The sequence below is a fragment of the Ambystoma mexicanum genome, chromosome 4p (assembly GCF_040938575.1).
Source record: "Ambystoma mexicanum isolate Mex_15411 chromosome 4p, UKY_AmexF1_1, whole genome shotgun sequence".
Classification (NCBI taxonomy): Eukaryota; Metazoa; Chordata; class Amphibia; order Caudata; family Ambystomatidae; genus Ambystoma; species Ambystoma mexicanum.
The window spans coordinates 1,076,691,320-1,076,703,830 of record NC_090927.1 but is presented as its reverse complement, the minus strand read 5'-3'; positions in this window follow the sequence as shown (position 1 = coordinate 1,076,703,830).

Here is a 12,511-nt window from a genome sequence, read left to right as displayed (position 1 = left end):
ATCCTGTGTAATCTCTGTAATCTCTGTGCCAGAAAAGGAAGAAAGGCCCAGCATGGAACTCTGCTTGGAAAGATGGCTGGCAGAACAGTTTGCCCCAAAGAAACTCTCAACATTTTTTTTGGTAGAAAGGGCGCACCGGATCCGGACGGGTCATCCCACTCCAGGTGCCCCACCTCGTATAATAATAGCACGGCTCCTGAACTCCGAGACTGGGACGCCCTGTTGCAAATAGCGTGAGCCACTGGCCCCATCATGTACAACGGCTACCGAATCTTTATTTTTTCCAGATTACAACATGGAGGTTCAAAAAGCATGTCTGTTGTTTCACTTCGTCAAGAAGGAGATGCACTCATTGGGCATTAAGTATGCACTTTTCGTCCCAGCGCAACTCAAGGTATAACACAAGGGGACAGTGCATCTCTTTAACAATACGGGAGAAGCGTGGACATGGCTGGAAACTCATATTTCGTCATTCCCTGGGCCTTGGGTGACAAGCAGGCGGCCACGACAAGAGTCGTATCGGGGCCTGTCCCCAGTCCTGTTCGAATCACAGAACGTGGTACAGCCTACGCCCGCAGAGCCTCCACTTGAGACAGCAGGAAATGGATGGCTTCACATCCGGGATGGGGTCGGCTTACATTTGGGTGAGAGCAACTTGGGGCAACCGATCATAAGTGGCTGCAGGTCGGAGACGGAGGCTCGCGTGAGCTGCTTCAGCACATGCTTTGCAGAAGGTTAACTTGGTTTCTCTGCACCCGTTTGGTGCAGTGTTAGGGCTACAGGTGCTTCATGTTGGCGGGGGCATTTGGGGTGGTATGGGGGGAGGTTTGTCAGTTGTTTTTTTTGGTTCAATACCGGTAGTGATACATTTGGGTAGGTATGTAGTGTACAAGGAAGTCTAGGATGAGCAGTGGGCTACACAGGGAGTAACAACGGGAGGTGAGAGGATGAACGGGCTGGGGGTAAAGCCAGTGGTACGACAAGGTTTCTCTGGAATGATGGCTCATAATGGAAAGGTCTTGCTGATGACCTGGAATGTCAATGGGCTATATGCAAGCGTTAAGCGCAGACTGGTGCTACAATTTCTTAATAGGCAGTCCCCCGGCATTGTATTTCTCACCGCGACACATCTGGTGGGAACGGAATGCACATTTTTCCTTACATCCAACTACAAGGTGACTTTCCATTCGGGCTTCTCGAGGGGCTCCTGTGGGACGCCTATACTCCTGCACAAGAAGGTCTCATTTCAGCTAGAAGAGGTGAAGTCTGACCACAGGGGACGCTATGTTCTGGTTAGGGAGATATAGTGGTGGTATATGCACCCCACTGCTTGCGCCTGACCTACTTTCTGAAATTCAGGGGCACCCCCTTCAGGGCCACACTATTGTATGGGTGCTAGGGGGGCCTTCAACAAGGTGATGGGCCGGGATCTAGATAGAATGCATGTTGGCACTAGGAACCCGACACACTTTACTAAAATGTGCTTTTTCGCTACTGCCCTAGGCTGGGTGGATGCATGGAGATGGCTGCACTTAACAGAAAGGGGCTACTCTTTCTTCTCTGCGGTCCATGCCTCCATGTCGAGGATCAACCTTTTTTGTCCCATCCAACATAACTCATAGGGTGTTGTCTACTACATTCTTGGCCAGAGAGATATCAGACCACTCCCCATTAGTTATTGAGCTAGAAAATGGGCATACTAAGCCCACTGGGCACTGGCGACTAAACACCTACTACCTGGGGGAACCAGAATTAGTGGAAGACCTAACCACCAAAGCTGAAGAATATTTCAATATAAATACATGGACCATTGACAGCCCCGTTATCCTCTGGGGCAACGCTGTGGGGGGGAGGCACTCTCAATGGTGGTGGCTAGGCACAAGAAGCATGTGAAGGTGGTGGAGGAGGTGTAAAGGGTGCTCTTCTCAGGCTGGCCCGAGGCCGGGTTGGTCTTGGCCATGGGGCAGAAATCACTGCATAAAGTGGCACTAGACAATGGCAAGGAGGTGCACTGTGCACAGCAAAGCCAGATACATGAAGCAGGGGACAAGGCGGGTAAAATATTTGTCTGGCTGGAGAGAGGAGACACGGGGAGGGGACACATGTGGGTCTTACAAGATAACCAAGGCAGGAAATTGACAGACGACACAGACATAGCAGGGGCATTTGCCCAATATTATGAGGCACTCTATTGTCCTCAAACAGGGTTCTGGTGGTACTAGTGGTGCACTAGATCAGGTGCTTTTTCCAGTGCTCACCATTCAGCAGGCCCTGGGAATGGAGGCAGACATATCAGAGGAAGAGATCTCAGCTGCAATCGCGCAACTACAGATGGGTAAAGCGCTGGGACCCAATAGTTTCCCGGTGGAGGTCTTGAAGCGAATGGGGGAGCAGGTGGTCGGTCCACTGCATCGCCTCTATATGCAGTGCGGGCAGATTGGATGTCTTCCTCCTGATCTTAGAACGGCCAGTATAGTGGTTCTCCTGAAGCCCGGTAAACTCCTGTAGCAGTGCGGCTCCTATAGGCCAATATCTTTGATAAACGGAGAGGCCAAGATCTTCATCCGGGTTCTGGCTAATCGCTTACTGGAGGTATTAGGCTCTCTGGTACATCTGGACCAGTGCGGGTTCATGCCTTCCAGATCTACACAATCAACCTGCACAGGGTGCAACTCGCCATAGGCTTGGCTGCCGAGATGCAGGATCCGCTGGCTCTCCTCGCAACATGCATTTGACTCTGTGAGGTGGGACTCGCTCTGGGAGATCATGGGTCGCATGGGGTTTGGCGTGAACAGAGTTTCTTCTATAACCTTCATCGTCGGGTGGGAAACGAGGCAGAGTTGTGTCCTTTCTCCCACTGTGGTTTATGCTAGCAATAGAGCTGCTGCCAATACAGCTCAGGGAGATCACGGAATGGGTGGAATCCAGCTGGCCATGGGTGGGGGCAGTGTCTTACTCTATGCGGACGACCTTCTAATTTACATGAGCAACCCAGGTGTTTTGTGCCTGGCAGTGACCCGTATATTAACGGCATACCAAAGCTTTAGCAGGCTAAAAATCAATTGCCAAAAGTCAGTTCTTTTCCCAGTACAGGGGGGCGTAAAAAGCGATTCCACAGGAATGCATGTACATAATAGCCCCAGCCTAGCAGGCTTCTCCCAGCTTCATCTCTCCCCCATGGTGAATAGGTTTGCGCTGGATATAACACACTTGCAAACTCTCCCAGTGATCCTGTTGGCCAACACGACTCTCTTTAAAATGCTAAATCTACCCTCATTTCTTTATGTACTGAAGAACGCCCCACTCCCAGTTCCTAGACAAGTTTTGCAGAGATTGAGGGATCCTTGCATGGGCTACTATGGGGAGGGAAGCAACCACAGTGGCATTGAGGACATTGCAATGGTCAATGTGGGAAGGTGGCATAGATTTGCCCAATCTTTGAAGGTACTACTGGGCTGCACAGCTAGGGGTCGTTAACGACTGGTTGCATGAGGACCCAACGCTTCCTCACATTGTCATGAATGGCGGGTTCGACCCTTCTAGACTTCATGGTCCTTGATGCACTGCGGCATTAACTCTGCAACACATCCAAAATGGCCGCTGACACTGAACTGCGGTGGTCTAGCCTTTGCGTGCACTCGCTAGCTTCCTAGAAAACCGGCACACCCCCGCAGCTCTGCGCGTCTCAACTCTACCCCTACGAGTTGCTAGACGTGTTCGAGTTCGCGCTCTGTGTATCGTGCATTCTATCTTCCTTCACTCCTGGACCCCCCCGCCTTTCTATTCCTTACCTTCGTTATCTTCCTTCCTATATTAATTGCCATTGTTCCTGGATATTCGAGCGCTACCGGCTTGGCAGCCGGCTTCCACGCTGGAACCCGAAGACTCGCGTTCCAACTTATTCAAGTCACGATCGGTGAAGAAGAAAGAAGCTGCGTCCCGGAAGAACGACAACAATGACATTAAGGTGAGAAAGAAGGGAGCTTCTGACACCATTGCGATTGATTGTAAAAGAATGAGGGGGTCAGACACCTAGACAGGTATTGTATGGGGGGGTCAAGCAATAGAGGGGCTCTCACCGGGTTGACGCGGCATACATGCCAGGTATGAGTGGAAGCGCATTAGGACATTGGATGGGAGGAAAACCGACCCTAGACCAGCCCATCTGGCACAATACACACCTGACTGAGTTGCTGAAGATGGGACATTTCAGAAGCTGGGAAGCAAAAGGTATAGCCACGATAGAAGATGTGGTGCAAGAGGGAAGACTTTGCTCATTCGAGGAGCTGCAAGGAAAATGTGTGCTGCCAGGAAGGGAACGATTTCGCTGCATGCAAATAGCGCAGGCCATGGGTGCCCAGTACCGCTCCATGGAAGAAATTCCGAAGAAATCACCTATGGAGGCTAAATTGTTCTCAGCAGGCATCCCCTCCCAGGTAACGTCCACACTGTACCAGGTGCTAACTGCCTTCAGGGCCAGGGACTTGACCAACCTGAGAGAGAGGTGGAAGTGGGATGTGGGGCAGTTGGAATCAGAGGAGTGGGTGGAAGCTCTAATATTTCCAAGGTAAGTGGGAATTGCGGCCAGATTGTGGCTAATCCAATTCAGGATTCTCCACCGAGTATCCTACTCCTGCACTGCACTGGCCAAGTGGGGCATTGTGGGAAGTGGTGCATGTCTTAGATGCAGAAGGGAGGGTGGTATCTTTTATCATATATTGTTAATGTTAATTTTAAAGGATATTTGTACTGTGCACTATCACCACCGGAGTGGTCCCCTGGCGCTCTGGCGGATATGAAATGGAAAGGGGGTGAGGGATGAAGTTAGTGGGAACAAGGGGAATAAGTGCAAGAGAGCAATGATATGCTGTTGGCAGCTTCAGTTCGGTTAACACTGTTCACTGAGCTTGGGGGTGCTTTCCGGTCAGTAGCCATTGTGTGATGTTGTGCGAAGCTATGTGTGGTTTGTTTTGTTGTTTCTGTGTAGTGAAGTTTGTGCGGTTTGTTGTGCTTTAGGGTTGTGGTTGTGTTTGGTTAGAGTTTGAGAGGTATATGCAGAGGGGTGAAATTGTTAGTGGGTTGGTTATTGGCTTCCCTATCTAGATGTGATATGTGCTAAATTTCCACATTCTTTCTAGATGTGGCACGTGAATATCTCTGCATTTCTATCTAGATTCGGCACTGGCTAATATACACAATCCTGTCTATATATGACGGACGCCAATGTTCACAATTATACCCAGATGTGGCACTGACCCACCTTCAAAATCCTGTCTAGATGCGAATCAAGCTAGCATTCACAATTCTATCTAAATGGGGCATTGGTAATATTCCCATTGCAGTCTAGATGCGGCAATGGCTAATAGTCGCTATTCTACCAAGATTTGGCACTGGCCGACATTTATAATCCTGTCTAGATGTGACGCAGGCTAACCTTCACAATTCTATCTACGTGTGGCACTTGCTAACCTTCACAATTCTATCTAGAAGTGATGCAGGCTAATGTTCACAATTCTATTTAGTTGTTAAGCAGGTTAGTGTTAATGTCCTTGTCTGGTATGGTCTGAGGTCAGGTAGAATGGCAGGGCTTCTGGAGTAGAGTGATTGCTCTACTCCCCACCCAGGCCACACCTACGTTGATGGTTGCTGCTGGTTGACGGCTGGCCGCCAGCCTCCCCTGCTGACACCTTCAGACACAATCTGGAGCCGCCACTGTGGGAGCCGCCCTTTGCCTTGGGGCCCTTAGCCGTAGCAGCTGCATGGCAGAGGGCTGCCCTGGGAAGGTGAGTTATAACCAGGTGGATGTACCAATCAGGGGAGGTGAGCAGGGCTGGGAGGTGGGAGTGGGTGGCTGGGACTGGGAGAAAGCCAGACACAAACAAAGGACTACATCCCAGGGACTGCACACTCTATATGCAGGCCAGCACAGAAAAACAAGGTCAGAAGCTACAAAAACACAAGAGAAACACATCACAATAGCACACACTGGTCAGAAAAACGATTGAAAAAACACTAAAACCTCTCCACTACAGTACCTCAAACAGGGCAAAAACAGATTACAAGCAAAGTACAACTACTCACTGAGCATCAACCAGCCCCTAAATCTGTTTTCCAGGTGGTTTCCCTACCAGATACTTTGAGATTGCAGTCCAGAAGGCACGGGGAAAATGGCTGCACAGAGAGAGACAGGGACATACCTGACTATTCCAGCCAATTGCAAGAGGTGAGGGCGGGACGGCGAGAAAGCCAGACACAAATATAAGGACTACACCCCAGGAACTGCACACTCTACATGCAGGCCAGTGCAGAAAAACAAGGTCAGAAGCTCCAAAGACACAAGAGAAACACATAACAAAAGCACACATTGGTCAGAAAAACAATTGAAAAACCACTAAAACCTCTCCTCTACAGTACATCAAACAGGGCAAAAACGGATTACAATCAATGTACAACTACTCACTGAGCATCATCCAGCCCCTAAAGCTGCTTCCAAGTTGTTTCCCTACCAGATACTTCGAGATTGCAGTCCAGAAGGCAAGGAGAAAATGGCTGCACAGAGAGGCAGGGACATACCTTACTATTCCAGCCAATTGCAAGAGGGGAGGGCGGGACTGGGAGAAAGTCAGACACAAAAAAGGACTACACCCCAGGGACTGCATACTCTACAGGCAGGTCAGCACAGAAAAACAAGGTCAGAAGCTCCAAAAACACAAGTGAAACACATCACAATAGCCCACATTGGTCAGAAAAACGATTGAAAAAAAGACTCAAAACTCTCCACTACAGTACCTCAAACAGGCCAAACATGGATTACAATAAATGTACAACTACTCACTGAGCATCCACTGGCCCCTAAAGCTGCTTCCCAAGTGGTTTCCCTACCAGATACTTCGAGATTGCAGTCCAGAAGGCAAGGGGAAAATGGCTGCCCGGAGAGAGGCAGGGACACACCTGACTATTCCAGCCAATTGCAAGAGGGGAGGGTGGGATTAAGAGAAAGCCAGACACAAACAAAGGACTACACCCCATGGATTGCACACTCTACATGTAGGCCAGCACTGAAAAACAAGATCAGAAGCTACAACAACACAAGAGAAACACGTCCCAATAGAACACATTGGTCAGAAAAAACGATTGAAAAAACACTCAAAACTCTCCACTACAGTACCTCAAACAGGCCAAAAATGGATTACAGTCAATGTTACAACTATTCACTGAGCATCAACCAGCCGCTAATCCTGCTTCCCAATTGGCTTCCCTACCAGATACTTTGAGATTGCAGTCCAAAAGGCAAAGGGAAAATGGCTGAACAGAGAGAGGCAGGGACACACCTGACTTTTCCAGCCAATTGCAAGAGGGGAGGGTGGGACTGGGAGAAAGCCAGATACAAACAAAGGACTACACCCCAGGGACTGCACACTCTACATGCAGGCTAGAACAGAAAAACAAGGTCAGCAGCTACAAAAACACAAGAGAAACACATCACAACAGCACAAATTTGTCAGAAAAAAAACGATTGAAAAAACACTCAAACTTCTCCACTACAGCACCTCAAACAGGCCAAAAATGGATTACAATGCACAACTACTCACAGAGCATCAACCAGCCCCTAAAGTTGCTTCCCAAGTGGACTGTGCACATGTCTAAATCTTTTCGGGGACATCCATGCATAAACTGTCTACTGTGGTGGGTGCTGAGGTATCTCCAGAACCGAAACTGACACTGCTGGGAATATGGGAAGTTACTTGGTTACGGAACATGAAAAATAGTTCCTGCCGGTAACATTGGGGCTTGCCAAGAGAGTGATTGCAGTATTCTGGGGCTCTGCAAAGCGTCCGAGACTGAGCCAGTGGACTGCAGAAGTGGAACGGTGTTCGTCCCTAGGGAGGAGAGTGTACAGGGTAAGGGGCTGCCCCCAAATGTTTTTGTAGATATGGGGTAGATGGGTTGGTGAGGGCTGAGGAAATATGATAGTTTGTGTTGTCTTAATCCCGGACCTTTAAGTTGGTGCTAGGTAACCAGCTTGCGTCTTCTGTTTTACAGTGTTTTTGTTTTGTACTTGCATTACCCTATGGGGACGATTGTATCATGCTCAGACGTACATATGTTTTTTATTTCTTGCTATGGCAAATATAATAAAAAGAGTGGTAAAAAAGAAAAAAGAAAGCATCAGTCTGGAGGATGAATTTTTTGGAAAAATCTGCAACTTTCAAAATAGGACTCTGGTATAGGGCTTGTTTCAAGTTCATATAATAGATCTCATATTCCTCTTTCCAAATGATCTTTTAGGGTCCTCATTTTTCAATTTGTCTATAAAACTCAATGTTGTGCTGGAGAAATATGGAATATATCTACGGTAGTACCCGATTAGTCCCAAAAAGGCCCTTAGATCTCTCTTATTTTTTGGAGTGGGGGTATCGAGAACAGCTCTCACCTTCTTTTGCTGTGGTTGGACAGTAGCATTACCCACTAAGAACCCCAAATACTTAACCGCAGATTGGGCCATCTTGCATTTTTTGGGATTAGCGGTCAGCCCGGCTTTTCTTAACACTCTCATGACTGTGTAAAGGTGGTACAAATGATCTTCCCATGTCCGGCTTTGTATCACGATGTCGCCTATTTAGGCTCTGCAAAATTCTGAGTATGACTGTAAGATTGTATCCATTAATCCCTGGAATGTTGCAGGAGCACCATGCAGACAAAATGGCAGGGCTTTAAAATGAAACAACCCATTGGAGTGGCAAAGGCAGTTTTCTCTTTATAAGCTCCATACAATGGAACTTATCAATACCCTATTGTTAGATCTATCATCGCAAGGTAGACAGCATTACCCAGCCGGTCTATCAGATCGTCGAAACGGGGCATTGGGTAAACTTCAAAGGCAGAGATGGTGTTCACCTTTCTAAAGTCTATGCAAATCCTCCAACTTCCATTGGGTTTTGCCACGAACATGATAGGGGAGGACCAAGGACTATTAGAAGGTTCAATGATGTTAGCCTCTCGAATGTTTTCAACTTCCTGAATGATGATATCTTTTCTAGCCTCAGGTAACCGATATGGTTTCAAGTGTACCACTTTGGCTACAGGAGTACGGATGTGATAATAAATATCCTTCACTATTCAAGGCTCATCTCAAAACACATCAGTAAACTGTCTTATAAGGTCATTCAGGTCTTGCTTTTGATTGTTACTTAGGTGAAAATAAGGCTTTGTCTTCTGTTAAAGAAAGGATAATATTATAGCATGGGACTCTATAAGATTTTCCTTCCATTCCTTCAATATGTTTACGTGGTAGACTTGGGTTTTAAGACAGTGGTCTGGTTGTGAGATCTTATCATTACAGGGACCCATTTGTTCCAGTACCTCATATGGCCCATGCCATCTGGATACCTACTTATTTTCAGAAGTAGGTAGTACCCGCACCTTTTGAACTATGGTGAAGGACCGTAAAGAAACCTTTTTATCATAGGAGGTCTTTTGTTGTTCCTGTGCTTTAACCATGTGAGTATGGGCTAAATATCTAACAGCCATCATGTGTTCTTTAAACCTATTTGCAGTTTGGGAGAGGTAGAATTGAATCCTCCTCTCTCTCTCTTCCCATGTTTCCCTTAACATATCCAGGACATCCCGGGGTTCTCGTCCATAAAAGAGTTCAAACAGGGAAAATCTTGTTGAGGCATGATGGGCTTTCTGGACTGTGAACAAAGCCCATATTATCATTTGATCCCAGTTCTTATCATCCTGTTCAACTAACTTTTGGAGCATGGCTTTGGGGGGCTTATTATCTATCTGAGGATGTTACTGTTACGCTCACCTGGTTCCCACAGGGGCGTCGATCGGACCCGGACAGCTGCGGTCTCCACCAATGTGATGCGTAGTGAAGAGATGACAGTCTGGACTGGCCCACCTAATCTTGTCTGCTGGACTCGTAGAAGTATTCTCCTGCAAGTGTAGAAAGGGATTTAGCCACCCGTGGACTTTAGTTATGGCCCCCCCAACTGTTCTCGTTCTCCCCACTAATCACCTCCGATATCCCCTCTTGGTAACCTCACCTTATGTTTTTAAATGATGAGCTCTCCATCCTGCATGGCATGCAGGGGCGCGTAGATACCAGTTACTTCACTGGTTTTAAGGTACTGGAGGAGTTCCGGAGGAATATTGACTCCAGTGTCTATAAAGTTCAAAGAGTTCAATATGTCCAATGTTCACTCTTGTTCCATTCCCTCGTTAGGTTGCAGCTGGGTCCAAAGGAATATTGCCTGGAGGCAGCTGATGGCATTCAGGTAAGAGTCTGTATACCAAACACTGTCCGGTAAAAGCTGCATGAGTTTAACTTGCTGTTTTCTCTCCCTTTATAGGTGCGGCATAGAAAGATGCGGCGAATTAAAGGATGATTCCTCCGGTGGTAAAGCAGGTAAGCCTATGGTGGCAAAGAGATCGTCTTTGTCGGTTTTCTCGGCTCACCTTGTTATTCCTTTTGTTTTCCCCCCAGGTGCTGGGTTTCGACGAAGAAAATGATGGAGGCAGCGCCGAGTTGAAAGATGCGGTGGACTGGTGAGTATAACATGGCGCTGCTGCTGGCGAAGCGACGTGTGCTGAAATAATGTCCTTTCCAGGCTCAGAGATGTGCTGGGTCCGGAATCAGGTAAGGAATCAAATAATGTCCGTGATCTAACCTCTTCTCCTTTCTTTTCCTTTTGTCTAGGAGTTCCGGATTCGAGGCGGGTGTGGCAGAAGACTGGATGCTGACTTGCAGACACGGTGAGCGTTACGCTGCTGGATGCAGAATAACACGAAGCATGAGCTGCTGTTCGGCGTGGTTTAAATAGCCTGCAAAGTAGTCCCAGGTAAGAAGTTCCCCAGAACCACATGTCACGCTCGGCCGCCGTTGGCGGCTGTGGAGACGCTGGAGATGGGGCGGCCATTGATTCGGCCGTCACGCTGCCGGCGTCCGCATGTAGCGGTCTAGTCTTCCGCCCCTCCTCTGCGGAGCCCATTTAACGTCATCCAACCCGGAAGCCCGCGCGTTGCAACCTTCGCGTCAGGCTCCGGGTTGTTACGCTGCAGTTTTACGTTCCGTCGCTGCTGCCACCGTTCTCTCCCTTTGCTTCTCTTCCCTTCTCATGCCTTCTCCTTCCACTCCTCATTGCCTCCCACGTCCTTCTCGTTCTTCCTCTCCCTCGTCTTGGCTAGCGTGTGTTTTTTCCCCGTGCACTCTCTCTGTGCCCGGTTTCCTGCTGGCTCTCCTCTTTGCTTAGCCGCTCTGCTTTCTGAAGTAGGTCCTCCTGCCATTGCCCTGCACAGTGGTCCTGCCAAGCTCTACTACAAGACCTGCAACAAGGGGTTTTTTGTGCCTGCTCGGCTTTTTCCCCTACACCGGTCTACCCCGGTTCGGGGGCCCCCTTTGCCCCGAGTTAGAGGGGCAGGGTGGCTTCCTCTCGGGGTAGGTCTTATCATCAGACAAGAGAGCAAGCGGTCTGGAGAAGGAGATTTGGAGCAGAACCGGAAGAGATACCCCCAGGTGAGCAGGAAGGAATTAAAGAAAGACGGGGAACAGGGGTGAAGTTGGGAGAAAGTAGGAGTTTATCTGACAGATTGCAACGCCAGGAAGCAACTATGGCCACCCCCGAACAAGTACAAGAGTTAGTGGCCGCAGTCCAGGCCTTGAACGTCGAATTACAGAACGTTAAGGCTGACAATCTAGCATTGAGACAGTTGATCACTTCTCGAGAACCCAGGGATCACGATTTACCTCCCATGGCTTTGTCTACTGGCAAGTTTGACGGGACCCCGAAGCGCCTCAAAGAATTTCTGGAAGCATGTTCTATGTATTTCACGTTCAGACCAAGTTTGTTTTCAACTGATCACACCAAGGTGGGGTTTATGGTATCCAACATGACAGGGAACGCATTAGCATGGGTCATTCCCTTGGTGTCAAGCAACGATCCTGTGATTAATAATTACGGTGGTTTTGTGACCTTATTGCGCCAGACCTTTGAACAAGCTGAGATTACTCATGTGGCAGCAGAAGAGCTATTGGACGTTCAAGAGGGTTCCAGCGACCTGTTGATGTATATATCCACCTTTAAGCGCTTGGCTTCCACCGCAGGATGGCCAGAACAGGCCCAGTATACTGTATTCCATCGTGGACTGAAGGAGGAGATAAAAGACGAACTGGCAAGAATAGCTCGTCCCACAACCCTGTCGGATTTGTTCTCCATAGTCACCCAGATTGAGTATCGTTTGAGTGAACGCAAGGCAGAGAGAAAGAAGCATAAGTCCCCTGTCTCCCTTCCTCAAGGTACCCATTCCTTACCTTCTCTAGCTCACCCCAGCAACAAGGAAGAACCTATGCAAGTCGGGTCAGCCAGAACTCCATTGTCATCCGAAGAGAGAAGACGCCGTAGAGAATTGGGGCTTTGTATGTACTGTGGCTCGGATTCCCACCTGCTTCGAAATTGTCCCGAAGTACCGCCGAGACGGTCGGGAAACGAACGACCTCGGAACTAAA